General features: G+C 41.1%; 1 protein-coding gene and 1 non-coding gene across 4 annotated transcripts in view; both read left to right on the plus strand.

Moving 5' to 3' along the window:
• Positions 1 to 38: 38 nt before the first annotated feature.
• Positions 39 to 15742, plus strand: part of LOC144241421 (uncharacterized) — a 93572-nt gene continuing 77868 nt past the window's right edge. For all 3 annotated transcript variants that reach the window (XR_013338072.1, XR_013338075.1, XR_013338074.1), the window contains exons 1-2: positions 39 to 539; positions 1222 to 1403. The gene's annotated coding sequence lies outside the window, so the exon portion shown is untranslated. The remainder of the gene's footprint in view (positions 540 to 1221; positions 1404 to 15742) is intronic.
• Positions 6598 to 6745, plus strand: LOC144241625 (small nucleolar RNA SNORA79). Its single transcript, XR_013338135.1, has one exon. It is a non-coding gene; the product is annotated as a small nucleolar RNA SNORA79 (small nucleolar RNA).

Here is a 15742-nt window from a genome sequence, read left to right on the forward strand (position 1 = left end):
CCCGGGCCCGGGTCTCCCCGTGTGAGTCACCTGGGCATTTCGGAAGCTGGCCCAACGTCACATCCATGTGGAAATCGTGGTGATGGGAACTGGAAATGAAATCGGTTCTTTTTTCTCAGCCGTTTTTCTGCAGAAAATCACCAACTGTGGAGAACAAGAAGGGAAATCATAAAGAAAGAAAACCCTAAAAACCACCCCGGCGTCCGGGACTGCAGGCTTCGGTCGGGTTTGAAAAGCTGGGGCTGCGCACGTGATGAGCTCGTACGCGAGCGCCCTGCTCTGGGCCCCTGCGGGGATTTCGAGAACATGAAGAGGTCACGGTCCTCGGCCCCCACGCCAGCGTTCCTGCCACCGGACCCCACGCTGATGGGATGCAGGTCCGAAGTGACGTCTAAGGCCCCAGCGCCTTGACATTTGCAGGGGCAAAACCAGTCTTAGGTGACGTTCAGAATCAGAGCAACTATCAACCCTGCCCTGCACTTAATTGATTGCCCCTTCTCCGGGTCCGCACACCAGTGCTCAGGTGATGCCGCGTTCAGGTAGGATTGCAGTTTAGAAATCACTTCTAGTCCATTACTCTCCTTGCCATGGCCCCCTAAGACCTTATTAGGTGGTTTTTTTCGATCCTGACAATTAGTTCGTGCCAAGGTGCCGATGGCTGACAAATACTTTTTACCCACCCCAACCCTTTTTAAATAGTGGGGTGACTTACCACCTTTACCCAAACGATGTCATGTGGGAATAGATGTCAGCTGCCTGGACGGTGGAGGTGCATGCATTGTGGAGGGAGAGGCATTAGGTACGTTTACTGCATGGGGGTCCCCTTTGGCCCATTTCCTAGAATAGCTAAACTAGAACCAGACTGAGATATTCTGTGCCTTGTCCCCTTCTAGACTTAACTATACTTGTCAGGCTACGTATCCCAGTTTTGGAATTAGAAAAGTATGCTTCCGTCTCCAGTGGGGACCTGCAGAGACTGGGATGGGGGCTGGAGGGAAGGTGGCACTTTTTTGGCAAATGGAGACAGAGTAGAGAGTCAGTGGTGACCAGCGTTCCAAGGCTGGGGGCACTGGCCTTTTGAAATCGATGGCTGGGACATTTGACAACCCCAGACCTCATGGTGTGTCTTCTTACACCTCCTGGCATAAATTCCTTATTCACAAATGGTTTTAGCTGCCAACTCTCAAACAATGGATAGCGCATGTGATCATGTTTATGAAGCCCTTCCTAGGTGCCATTCTCCAGACTAAGTGTTTGAAGGGCACTCTGCCATTTAAACCTCACAACAACTCCACCTTGAAGCTGAAGAAATTGAAATGTAAGAAGCGTAAGCCATTTGCCTGAAGTCTACACAGTCGGCCAGTGGCAGAGCGGCGACTGGGCCTGGGCCTGTTTACTACAAGGTACACGCTGTTAAGTCTTAACTATTACTCTCAGAAAAGATCCCCCAAGGTTTGAAATCCCAAGGCCCCTGTTTCTAGCCTGGCCCCCAGCCTCCCAAACACCTGGCAGTTATTTAGTCCAACTGTGGACACTGGGCAGCGACAGAATGTGGTCTTGGGAGCCAGACAGGCCTGGTTTCATCCTCAGGGAACTTTCTGGGCTAGGTGACATAATAAAAGACGGTGTATGTGAATGGCCGTCCTCAGTCCTTAGACCACACTCCCTTTGGGCTCCTTGGGAAACAGAATGTACCTGCTCTCTCTCTCATGTCTGTCTGGCTCTGGCCCCCCAACCCCTCCCGTAGCTGCCATTGTGCCTTTGGGTCCGTGTTCACTGCCTGGTTTGATGAGCTAGTAATGCAATAGCAGGAGTAATAAGACCATGACCATATCTGCCCCTTCCGAGTGTCCCAAGGAAGCTATGCCACCTGCCTGCCGGGATTTGTGACAAGTGAGCAGTCAGATGCAGGAGTGGTCTGTAGCCCTCAGTTTTGCTCTGTCGTCGTGTTTCCGTTCTGGTGGACTGACCGTCTCTGTTGAGAAGTCATACTCGGTCCTGCGGTCTCCCCCAGTGTTTACTGTCCTTTTTGTCTTCAGAGTCAGGGCTCTGGCATTTTCCTTTCTGATATTTAGCACGTGGGCAAAACCAATAGGAATTTTTCTTGGCACTACGTTAGAAGAAAAGGGTAGGAGGGGAACAGAAAAGAGATATAACATTTGGAGAGATTGGTGGGTGGCATGCACTGAAGCCCAAAGTTTGAATGCCCCAAAGTCTTGCAAGAGACTTTAGTTTACATGAGAGACTTTGTCAAGATGAATAGAACTCTGTAAAGGAGAAAGTATGGTTATTAACGTCCATGGGACACATAGGAGGAAAAGACATGTTTTCTTAGGGGAAAGCTGAGCTCTGATTATGCGGAATGCTTAGAAGAATTCTCAAATTACGTGCCATTTTCACTGTGGTGCCCGCATTCACAGGTCACAGATCACACAGGTGATAAGCACATGTGACCTCTTGGAGTTAGCCTGCACACCTGTGTCTGCAGTCTGTATGCTTATGCCATGTAATGAAAAAGATGGGCGTCCCAAGATGGAGGGGGGCAGGGAGCAAAAGAGACCAGATGAAAGAGAGGCAGATATGACGGTTAGGAAGGGAACCCGACTCAGCACAAACTGTGGTTCACAAGCCTTTCTTAATCAAGATACAGCCATGTGTATTTATGAGAGTGTGTGGAATTCTAGGGCTTGGCAATCATGTGTCAAACGAAAATCAGACATTTTGTATGCATTGCACCATTCTTCCTTTTTCTCCGGGACTGTGTTCTGTTGCAAAGGAGGATCCATATTAAAAGTACCTTGAAAGAGCCTTTTTAAGTATGGCAGTGTAGCAGGGTAGCTTTGAATCCTACTGCAAATTTAAAAAAATATTTTTTTTAATGTTTATTTTTGAGAGAGAGAGAGAGACAAGACAGAACATGCTTGGGGGAGGGGCAGAGAGAGAGAGGGAGGCACAGAATCCGAAGCAGGCTCCAGGCTCTGAGCTGTCAGCACAGAGCCCGACATGGGGCTGGAACTCATGGACCGTAAGATCATGACCTGAGCCGAAGTCAGACGTTCCAGCGACTGAGAGCTCTAGGTGCCCCTCCTGCTTCAAATTTTAATAACCTTTGACTGAACTTCGAGATTACTGAAGAATGATGTTCCCACTTTCAAAGGCTAGTTCTGAGAAGACAATGGAAGGCTCTTTGTGGGCTGTAATGACAAGGAAAATTGTGATGATGATGTCATAGATTTTAACATGATACAAATGCCAAATTCTCCTGAAATGCTACTTTCTTATCTAGGAACCTACCTTTGTAGGTATTATCTGGGGGTGAGTAGAGAAACAAAGACCCACGTGGGTAAGGGGACTTAACTGAGGTAATCCAATGAGTCACTTCTAACAGAAACAAAGACCTTCCAGTGGAAGGGAGGGAGTTAGTTTAATGCCAAGAACAGCTTTTTTTTATTCCATTTTTTCTGAAACTATGGGATGCCGTACTCTAAAACTTGCCGGAAAATTCATTCCCCCATGAATTCTGGTTTAATTTCCTGTCAATACCTGGCTGAAACCCTGGGAAAAATGATTTCTTTTACATTATGAATATAAATATTCATTTCTTGGCTTCATGTCTGTTTCTGTGGAAGCTGCTGTTGATAACCAGATATGACCCATGATGAATCTGAAATAAGTGCTGCTTACAACCCAATGGTAGCAGCATTGGGTTTAGCAGTAAGCGGGCTGTTAACCGAAATAAATTAGCTTTGTTTTGGAATAGTATTACCATTGTGAAGATTGGCCTTTGCTATTCCTTTCTTCTCTTCCTTTGAGCCTGAATTCCCTCAATCGTGTTTGGGGTGCCCATAATTTTGTCTCCTTCCAATCTTGCCTCCTCTCCCTCTTTACCCCTCCCCTACGTCCCTCCCCCCATCTCCATAAAAAAGGATTTTGGTTTTCACTTTTTCAGGGGCCTGTTTTTGGGGACTGGCTAATCTAAGGTATATCATGTTCATTTTCAAAACAAGATGGCGATGTGTTATTCTGTTATATTTCTTGAGAAACATTCCTGTTGAAACCAGAACTTCCCAGAGCTTAAATGGCAGAAATTCCAAGCACTTTAGCAGGCTGGAGAAGAAGCTGTTATATCTCCAGGATTCAAGAGTCCACAGTTATAAGATACACCATGGACTTAATAATGTGGTGGGTGGGCAAAGCAACCTCACATACACGTGTCTGCTCTTTTACTCACTGGCAATGGGGCACATTTATTGATGTCATCATATTCCTCTTTCTTCCTCTCTGTGTAGGGAAGAAAAGATTTTTCCTCTTCTCTCCTAGATTTGACAGCCGGGTCTATGAAGTAAACTGACAGCAGTCAGATTAACAGAAGAAAATGTATACAAATTTGTTAATCTTTAATATTACATATATAGTGGCATCATAGGAAAACAGTGTACACCCCAAACAGTGGTGAGATTTGACAGCTTGTGTAGGGGAAGGGAGGGAGGGATTTAGGCAATTTAAGGGAGAGCAGATGGTTTTTAAGGAAGATGAATGGGATGAATAGAATAAGCGATGTGACAGTTTGTGACAAAGTTTGGGTGTGGTGGCAATATCTAGTCTCTTCTCCTGTGATGAGTCAATGGTTGATAAAGCTCCTGGGATGGGATCCATAACAGTTGAGTTCATTTTGGAGGTTCTGTCCTTAGGTGGATAAGGGAAGATCCAAGAAAGCCTGTTCCTGCATTTTCTGTCTTTCAAGTGCCTTTAGCTCAACAATTTCAGTGTACCAAAGTGTGTATTTTGGGGTCGCATGTCCTGAACTTAATCAGAAGAAAGGAAGGGAGGGAGGGAGGGAGGAAGGAAGGAAGGGCAAAATTCACCCCTGTTGTGTTGTGTTTCCAGCTCAGCAAGAAGCTCATTTTAACTTAAATTTGGATTCCCATTAGTTAAATAAAATATCTTTACAAGATACATTAAGATGTTGTATTGAAGCTGAAATAGAAAAACACAGAACAAAATCACATGAAAATATTCTAAGAGAAGCAAATGCTCATCATTAGAGAGATGATTGATTGCTCTTTGGTTATTTCTGGTAAAGCAGAAATCCAGTGGCCTTTTGGGTCCTATGAGGAAAGGTCCCCACATAGAGATAAAGCTGTTTAAGTGTGTAATGAATATATAGACCATGCCTGGAGACTGAAGGCTTAGACAATTCCAAATTCCTTCCCAAAGCTAGAATAGGCACCTGTCCCTGAAAAGAATATCTTAAAGGACTCTCATTTCTAGATGAACTTTAAGAGAAGTTTAAAGGACAATATTTCATGGTCAATCCTAACACTCTAAAGAAGCCAGCAGAGGAAGGAACCAGCTTATTCAAGACAGTCTGTCTTAGCACCTCAGGGCATAATGGTTAAGGGCCAAAATCAGCTCGGAAGAATCATAAAACTACAAGAAGCCTTAGATCCAAACATGGATGGTGACAGTTGAAGGAATTCAAGGCATGTCAATCCGTCAGTCCCAAAATATGCCCTTTGTAGTACTGATGATTTTGAGCTGAAGGCTGTTGGAAAAACAAGTGCCTGGGGTTGCCTGGGTTTTTCACACTTGAAATCAATCTGCTGAATCTGTCCTGAGACAATTTCAGCTCTCCAGAAAAAATAATCCATAGGCATCATGTTTTATCTGCAGAATGAAATGCAGTTTTCTATGGAAACAATGATATGTCATAGAAGCACTCCCCAAAATTCAACTTGTTACATGTCGGCTCTGAAATAAAACCTTAAGAAGAAATGCCTTGATTCTTCAGGCTCTCGACTCTTCGGGTTGACCCAAACACTTATTCTTTGGTTGGTTCTTAATGATGTCAGACACCCAAACTTGAACAAATGAGAGCTTAAAAAAATTATTTTAATGAAAGAACTTAATTCATGTGTATATTCCTGGCTTTGAACTCCAGGAAAATTACTGTACTGCTTGGGTGGCTGAAAAATTCTTGGCCCTGGGCATTTTAACAGTAATCGCTCAGAAATGTACAACCTGTTATGTCTTATTCCCTAACTACAGTAGGGTTTTGTTTTTGTTTTTGTTTTGATAATCAGATGACTCAAATGGAAAACATACCACAACAAAATGTAAACAATCTCCCAAGTTAATGATCATTTACTCTAAGTTTTAAAGCTTCTATTTGTCTGATATTTTCTGAGTTAATGCTTGTTTTACTTTTAAAAAAGAAACGTAAATCTTCAAGTTGAAAATTCTGCTAGAAATCATTTTGAGAAACTTTAGGGGAATTGGTAGAACTTACAGCCGGGCCAAGATATTATTTTTTCCTTTTAAAATTGGTTTTACTTATAAAATGAAAGATTTGGAATAGATGGATTCCTAAGAGTCATTCCAGCTCCAACATTTTATCCTTCTATAGTTCTATTAAGAACATTGCAGATGGATTAATATTTCAGTAGCTATGTTTAATACAGAAATCTGGAGTACAGGGTCTAAATCATACTGTTAGGTTCAAAGCTCAGCTCTGCCACTTACTGGCTAAGTGACCTTGGGCAAGTTACTTTGGCTCTCTGCTTTTAGTTCTGTGATTGAAAAATGGAGATAATAATTTGATGGCTGTTCCTCTCACTGCTTGGAGCCTTAGGTAGTGGGATTTTAGTCCATCATAAATGTAAACTGACTTGTCTTCACTCAGGGCACCATGGGGATGGGTTGGCTGTCCGTTAGTGTCTTCTGATTTTTGCGGAGTCAAACAATTTACAAAGCAGGTGGTGATTCTAAGTTAAGAAAATGTACCTGTGATTGAAAAATAAAACAAAACTAATAATAAAAAAAAAAAGAAAAATGGAGATAATAAGAGGATATACGGTTATTAGGAGGATTAACACATGCGATGTGCTTAGAGCAGTGATTGGCACATAGTAATGTTAATTATCATTATTTGTTCATTTTAGTGACAGGACAAATCTTTTTATTTCAAGGTTTGCTTGGAATTAATCATACAAAGCATTTCATGGTTGTTTTTCATATCACTGGATAAGAGTATTACCTTTATTTTGCAAAAGAGTTCAATTCCTTTATACATTTACTTTTTTTTTTTTTTTTTTACAAATACAGAATTCTAGAACTATAGGATGTTAAAATGTGAATGGGCTATAGAAACCGTTAAGACTGATGATTCTTTTTTCTTCTTTTTTCTTTATGACAATATTTTAGTTCTTTTAATAAACATTTTTCCAGCTTTATTGAGGTATAATTGACAAAAATTGTATACATTTACAGTATACAATGTGCTGATTTGGTACATGTACACGTTGTGAAATGATTATCATACCAACCTAATTAACACACCCATCATCTCACATATTTACTATTTGGAATGTGTGTGGTGAGAATACTTAAGATCCACTCTTAGCAAATTTCAATATAGCATTATTATTTTTCATAGAACGTTTACATTTTTTGTTTCATTAAAAAAATAGCACAGCAACTAATTTTAGTTCCTATATGCTTATTTTCAATAAGATGAAAGTTATATACAGTTAAGGTGTACAACAAGGTGTTTTGGTATACATATACATAGTAAAATGATTACAGTCAAGCTAATTGACATACCAATCTCCTCACATAGTTACCATTTGTGTGTGTGTGTGTGTGTGTGTGTGTGTGTGGTGAGAGCACCTGAAATCTACTCTTTTAGCAAGTTTCCGATGTGCCATAAAGTATTATAACCCATAATCATCATGATGTACTTTGTATCTCTAGACTTATTCATCCTATATAATTGCAACTTTGAACTTTTTGACCATAATCTCATTTTCCTCACCTCCCAGCGCCAGTAGGTCACCATGTTAGTCATTAGATACCCAGAACGTATTAATCTTATAACTGAAAGTTTGTACCTCCTTTGACCAGTATCTCCCTCTAGCTGGGGATCAGATTTCCTTGGAAATGATATGAAGGTAATTCTCAAAGCCATGCAGGATGGGTACAGACGGATGGGTCTCCATGCTCTGCCACCTGATTCTACTGGAGTGGCTCTTTACATACTCCTTTACATACTTGCAATTCCAGGTAAGAATTTTATGATTTAACACAAATTTCCTCATTTTACTGATGAAGAAACTGAGCCTCAGATATGGCCAAGGACACATAGCAGGCAAATGGCAGACCAGAAATAAAGCCTAGATTTCTGACTGCCCAATCAACCACATTCAACACCATGCTGCCGTGGAAACTTTCAAACAGGTTAAAGTAAAAACAAACAAACTCCCAGACACCAACACCCAAAAAACCCCAAAGTGTCTTTAGGAAACACCAACATATTTTTGCCAAGTGGGGTTTATTCTACCTGATGAAAGCAATCAAGACTAAACCAAGAGAACTCGCATTCAGAAGTTAAGTAAGATGCCAGGTTGGGCCTTCAGATTGTTTTGTAAGATCTTCAGCACCTAAATTTGATTTTCTATGCAGAAATAAATAATTGCTTTTTAAATGAAGCATCCCAAGGAACAAATTATTCATGTGTATCAAGCACCACGGGATTCAGGATGAAAAACTCCCTACAGCTGTAAGGCAAGCATTATAATTTGTGAAGTTTCCTGACAGTTTTTGCAAGAGAAGAAATACTTACCTTTCTTTTCCAGGCCAAATGCCAAACTAGGTAATTATCCTTTGCCCACTTTTCTTTCCCCAAGCTGTTTTAATTAGATAAGAACTCTGCCCTCACTTCCTCTGATGGACTGAATTGTGATGTTGGCACATGTCTTTCAACAACTGTTAATGCCCTAGTTTGCTGAATGCTTTCCCCTTTTGAATGGCAAAAAAAAAAAAAAAAAAAAAAAAACNCTTCCCAAGGAGCAGCAGGGTTAGGGAGCATAATTTTACATTTCCCAGAACTAGATCTTTCAGCTTCAAGTCTGCTCCAGATGCCCAGACAGGAATCAATAAGCCATACCTTCTCTGCTAGTGCTAGATATGTGTGATGGATATTAAGCGGGAAAGCTATAATACTTGGCTCAAGAAATAATTAACCAGATCAAAGTCTTACAGTTAACCCACACCCTGTCCCCCACTCCTTCAAAAACTGCCCAAAGAAACAATGGATCCAGAGATTCCCATTGACCCTTCCCATCTTACCAGCGCCATGACTTTTCCACGGTAGGAGAATAGCAGTGCCAATACCCATTCAAGCAGAGTTTTATACTCAGAAAGAGCTGAGTTCTACCACTAACGACCTTACTTAACAGCAAGGTTATTTTAGGCAAGCTATTTAACTTGAAGCCTCTTTCCTCAGGCTTACTGTTTTTTCACCTAAAATGTCTTGGAGCTGTGCCATATTAGCACATGTGATCTACTTTATTATTTTTGTATTTTTATTTTCATTTTTTAAAACTGTTTATTTTGAGAGAGAGAACATAGGTAGGGCAGGGGCAGAGAGAGAGGGAGAGAGAGAGAATCCCAAGCAGCCTCCAGGCTCAACGCAGAGCCCTAGGTGGGGCTTGATTTCATGACCGTGAGATCATGACCTGAGCCGAAATCAAGAGTCGGACACTTAACTGACTGAGCCACGCAGGCGCCCCATACTTTATTATTATTTTTTAATGGCTGCACCGTATTCCATTATATAGCTGTACTATTATTTCACTGTTAATGGACATTTAGGCTGCTTCCAGTTTTTGGCTCTAAGAGGCAATGCTATAATGTGGGTGGGAAGGTACCTGGGGAGGCGTCTCTGTGAGGTATACCCTTGTGAGTAGAATTGCTAGGTGAAAGAAAATCTTTGTATTTGAAAGTTGGTAGATAGTGCCACGTGGCCCTGCATTGTGGTTATCTCTTTATATTCTTGCCAGCAGTTCCTGGGAGGGCTGTTTCCTCCCAGAAATCTTTGCTAAACTGTTTGCTGGAAAGGACTTCTCATTGTAGTTTACTGCTCACTGCTCTTGTCCTGAGGAAGGGTGAGCATCCTTTCACGTTGTAAAGAGGTGTTCTTATTTTCCTTTCTGTAACTGCTCACACCACGTGTGCATTTTGTCCTTTGCTGTTGGCCTTTTTCTTATCAAAGTGTAAGAACTCTTTATGCACATGGAAATTTAGCTTTTAGTTGTGTGAATTGCAAACACACACACAAACACAAACACATGTTTTTGTCCTTTAACTTTGTTTACTTTTTCAAGCCAATTTTTTTAAACGGTTCTTTATTTTGAGAGAGAGAGAGTGAGAGAGAGCACATGCACCAGCAGGGGAGGGACAGAGAGTGAGGGAGAGAGAGAATCCCAAGCAGCCTCCACCCTCTCAGTGAAGAGCCCAGGCATCGGGCTCGATCTCACAAACTGCGAGATCATGACCTGAGCCAAAATCAAGAGTCCGATGCTTAACCAACTGAGCCACCCAGGTGTCCCTCAAGCAGAATTTTTAAAAACTTTCCATATTTTGATATATTGTTAGGCTTTCCACACTGTTCTACTGATTTTTAATCAGGAAAATAGTTTCTATTTCAGTGTAGAGCCAAGTATGAGTCACAATCATGTAAATTTCAGATTATTGAAAGAAAACATCACTTTAATCATTTGAGTGTTAAAATATACTTTCGAAAATATCTGATAGGGTATCTGTTTCTAATTTTTTCAAGAATTTTTCTGGCTAATCTTGCTTGTTTACTTTTTCATATAAATAATTCCCTTATCTAGTCCCAATCCCTCCAACAAAATTGACTACCTTTTTGGGGGGGATGGAGTGCATGAAATTTATAATTTTTAAGGAAGACTGTATATTTATGATGTTGAACATTTTTATTTAGAATATGCCTTTTCATTTAACTATTTTTGTGTCCCTTGGTAGAAGTTTGCATATACACGTGTCATAAAGTGAAGATAATATGAAGAGGGATAAAAATAGTACTCAAAGAGCTATGGTAAGAATTAAATGAAGAGAATGTATAGTACATGGCCCCCAACTGTGCTTAAAACTTCTAACATAGGACAAATGCACACCTTATTGCTCTATCCTAGAATGTGTGTGACTAAACCAAGAAGATAAATCAGTCTTTCAATAATTGGAAATTTACATGATTATGACTCATACTTGGCTCTACACTGAAATAGAAACTATTTTCCTCTCTTTGCCACTCTTCCCTATGCCCTACTCACCTTTGTGACAGGTGTAGCAAGGAGACCCAGACATCCCACGAGAGGCATCTGTGGCATCCTTGTTGGACTTGAGAGTTAAGCAGGTGTGGTCGCCCTGCGTCTCCAAGGAGCGTCTCAACAGCACCCAGAAGGAGGTGACTGGGTGGACCTTATGCTTCACATCTTTTGACAACCGTGGACAGAATGAAGAAATATTGCTAGATACTTTATACATTTTAAAGCTATTTTATTTATGTTTTGAAGGTAGAGACTCCCCTTCCATAGGATAGTGGGAAGGGGGTTGATTAAGATTGGTTGGTTGTTGGGAAGCCCTAGGTGGCTCAGTCGGGTTAAACATCCAACTCTTGGTTTTGGCTCAAATCATGATCTCACAGTTCGTGAGTTCGAGGTCTGCATCAGGCTCCATGCTGACAGTGCAGAGCCTGCTTGAGATTCTGTCTCTCCACCGTTCCCCTGCTCTCTCTCTCTCTCTCAAATAAATAAACTTAAAAAAAAAAAAAAAAGGATTGCTTGGTTGTCAATCAGATGGAGAATCTGGCTTATCATCCTCTGACATTCAGTGCCCCGTATCCTTGTATTTTATATACCCTTGTAGCACACTCGCTGTATGCTCAGTATTGAACCAAATGTTTTAGTTGCCTTCTCACTTTTAATTTCTTCACAAATAGGTATCATTATCCCATTTTACAGATAAAATAACTGAGGGTTAAAGTCACAGATCTAGAAACTCACAAAACCTCTCCTAGAGATTGGCTTCTTTCTAGAGTCTGTGATACTAACCACAATGCTTAAGTTAGCATTTGTTAAGCAAATTAAATAATAGCAACTGTAAGAAAGTCGAAATGCTGTTTGCACATCAGAGCTGCTCCTTCATCTGGAACGGTAGGGTAGCATTGTCATGCAAGGAATTGTTAGGTCAGTATTCTTTTTCTTACTAAAATTATACCTCCACTGAGGGTTACAGTTCCTGGTCCTTCTTGAAAATCAACCTGAGAAAATCCTGGGGAAATTAACTGTTTTTTCAGCTGCATTTGCTTTCAGGGAACAAGATGTACATTTTCGTGTGATCTGAATGTGCCCTAGCAACGATATCAGAGGAGCGCTCTATTCAATTATTTGTCTTCATTTTTTAATGCCTTGATTTGATAGAAAACTTATTTGTGTCACACCTCCCCTGGGTCTTTCCCAGGTAACTTATCCAACCTCTGATAAATATTTCAGCAAATATGGAAGGTGATCCAGTGAGCTGCTTACTCGCCAGGGGAAAAAGCATGTGGGCAATGAATCAGGGGAAACTGCCCAAGGAAGAGAATGCTCAAGGCATTACAGCATGAGTCACAAAACATAAGGACTATCCCATGATCAAAAAAGGTGAATGAACAAAGTCAGAGTTCCTTTTATAGTTTCCACTGATGCGATTAGTTTGGGCTTGTTTCCACGCAAGCTGGTGAAGCCTGTCGTGGTAAAGAATGAGGGATTGTCACTAACGCACCCAAAGGGACGCTCTGTGACAGAGGAGGTTCCAATCAGACATGGAGGGCATGGAGCCTGTGGACCACCACTGAGAGTGGGGGCAGGCATTTGGAAGGTCACCATCAATGAGGTCCCACAGGGAGAGCCTGGGAACAGAGGCATGTGGAGACCCACATAGTTACAGCACTGGCATGAGATCCTGGCCGGGTGAGACGTCAGAGCAAGTCTGGGACTTAGGAGGAAGTGGAGTATTTTGGTGTTTTTGCAAGGCAGATACTCAGGGAAAGGACAGACTCAGCAGGATGTGAGGGGAAATCTTGTTCCTAAGAACTGTATGTCTGTCTTTCTCACTGCTGTATTGTCTTCAGGAGGTCCTCTGCTTAGCACACAGAAGACACTCAAAAAAGTATTTGGTGAGTGAACATCTGAGGCATAAGGCAGGCACCCAGTTTCTGAATGTGGAACCCGTGGTGTGAACAGGTCCTTGAGTGGGGCTGACTTGATGTTGAGTCACCTGAACACTGGCTGAGGTTGTGGCGTGCAGGTGGCAGTCAAAGGCCCAGGTGGAGGAAATTAGGAGGGTGAACAGGAGGCAAGTAGTTCCTTACTCATTCTTGGACAGCTTTACATTATTATTAGGTCTTCACTTTTGATCAAACACACTGTCTTAGCCCATTCAGGCTGCTTTAACAAAGGTACCAAGGACTGGGTTGCTTATAAACAACAGAAATTTATTTCTTATGGTTCTTGAAGGTTCTTGAAGCTGGAAAGTCCAAGATAAAGTTGCTGGCATGTGTCTGGTGAGAGCTCGCTTCCCCGTTCATGGATGGCCATCTTTTTACTGTGTTCTCAGGTGAGGGAAGAAGGTGAGAGAGCTCCCGGGGATCTCTTTCATAAGGGCACTAATCCCATTCATGGGAGCTCCGCCTTCATAACCCAATCCCATCCCAAAGGGTCCACCTCCAAATACCACCACATGGGGGATTAAGTTTACCATGTGCATTTGGTGGGGACCCAAACACTCGATCTACAGCATACACCGAAATGGTCTTTGTTCTTGATCAAACACATTGAAAAGTTTCGCCAGTTTCCTCAGTTTCCATGGTAGACTCTTAATTAGAAAGATCACATGCTCCAAATGCCCAGAGCATGTTTGGCCCTACCATTCAGTTTCAGTGTTTTAAATGCTTGCTATGTGGCTGTCACTGTGATGGGCCCACTATAGATAGTATCCCTATACCTCTAAGTAATCTTTAAAGGTAGATGTTTTTCGATCCACTTTTCAGATTCGAAACCTGAGGATCAAGTTCAATGTTATATGGGAGGCTACAGAGACGAGAAATGTTGGAGCCGGTACCCACAGCACTTACCATGTGCTTGGTAATGTTCTAGTGTTTTATAAGCAGTAATCAAGTTCATCCTCATAATCTCTTTATAAAGCAGGCACTGTTATTATACCCATTACACAGATAAGGAAACTGAGGCATTGAGAGGGTATCATGCCCAAGGCTACCCTTTCTTTAAATGGTGGCACAGTTTGGCTCCAGCGTTCTTGTTCTTAATCACCACCCTGGAAATTTTCACCTAAGGCTCTCGAGACTCTCTAGATAAATTAGTCTGGCTGGCCGAGGGGACTGCAGGGTAGGGGATATTCTCTCTGGGAGCAAATGGGGCCCTGAGGATTTGCAGTTCTTTTATGCCACTCAGTTATGACAGATAGCAATCTGATTCATATGGAAATGGAAATAGTTCTTTTTGTCTTTGTATTTCACATTTACTAACCACTCAAACCAGAGTTCTGCCCTAATTCATACACCAGACAGTGCGAGTTCAGACTATACTCTATGTCTTGATGTAGATTCATTTTCAGATGCAGGTGGGGGTGGCATAGATATTTTTGTCTGTTTTCTGTGTGGGTGATGACCTTGGCCTCATCTGTCGACTGCGCATAGGCAATATGAAACAGAAAGATGCCCATTATGGATCAGAAGGAAATGTCACTTGAACCAGGTCTCCTGAAATTAGTGCCCCTGATTACTTGGATCCTATGAGTCTATAGAAAACTTTGGGTGATTCCCCACATCATGACTATTGTTTTTCCCATCAGCTATATTCTAATAATTGAGCAGATCATTTTAGATTCAGTGTGGAAAAGGAATTTTTAATAAGGGTATTCCCAACTCAATGTACCTCAGAGAATTTGCACTGGAAAATTATCTCACTGAGTGTGCTCGTATTTGGTAGTTTCCTCATTAGTGAGATCAGATTTCCTGGATATTCCAGAATTGCCTCTACCACATTTTTCTTTTTCTTTTTAATTTGTGAGAGGAACACCGACCCTAGAAATGTTCTTATCTTTTCTCAAAGGATTTAAAAAAAAGATATATGCACTGTATATCTTTATGGTTATAAAAAAACTGTATTCATAAGCTTTGAGTATTACCTAGTACAACTTTCACAGTTAAGCAAAACAATCTCAAATTCTCTAAATTCTTTAAGGAATCCTTCCAATTGATTAGTGATTATGTGCCTTTTCCTTGTTTCCAGTAGAGTAACAGATATGTCACATCTTAACATATGTAATTTTTTATTATACAACATAATGGGTAACAATAATAATATTTTTATTAATATAATGATAGTCATTAATGTCATGACTTCACACAGACACATAACTACTTGGCATTTGTAATGTAAACTTATTTTCAGTTTTCTTTTTTATTGATTTAATACTTGAAGTTTTTGAATGGAATGTATTTGATTTTTTTTAAGAAATACATCTTCAGTGACTAAAGGGTAGAGTTTGCCTAATCTCTATGAAATATACAGCCAAGAAAATCATTGAAAAGAGTTGTTTAATGAATGAAGCAAGAGTCACAGAAAAAGTCCTGAATTGCTGTAAACATACTTCGTAACAATTTCTTAATATCTTATGGGAGTCTGTGGAATCAGAAAAATACACGGAATACCAGGAATTCCTATCCCCACCCCAGCCTCACTCATAAATACCATATGACCCTTAGTAAGTGACTGGAGAAAGATGCCACTAAAGTGTTGATTTCATGTTCTAGAAAGAGATTGTTCATAAACCAACCCCAAATGTCCATTACTATTTGCTTACATGAGACCTGTGC

This window comes from Crocuta crocuta, unplaced genomic scaffold, assembly GCF_008692635.1.
Source record: "Crocuta crocuta isolate KB4526 unplaced genomic scaffold, BGI_CrCroc_1.0 scaffold25, whole genome shotgun sequence".
NCBI lineage: Eukaryota > Metazoa > Chordata > Mammalia > Carnivora > Hyaenidae > Crocuta > Crocuta crocuta.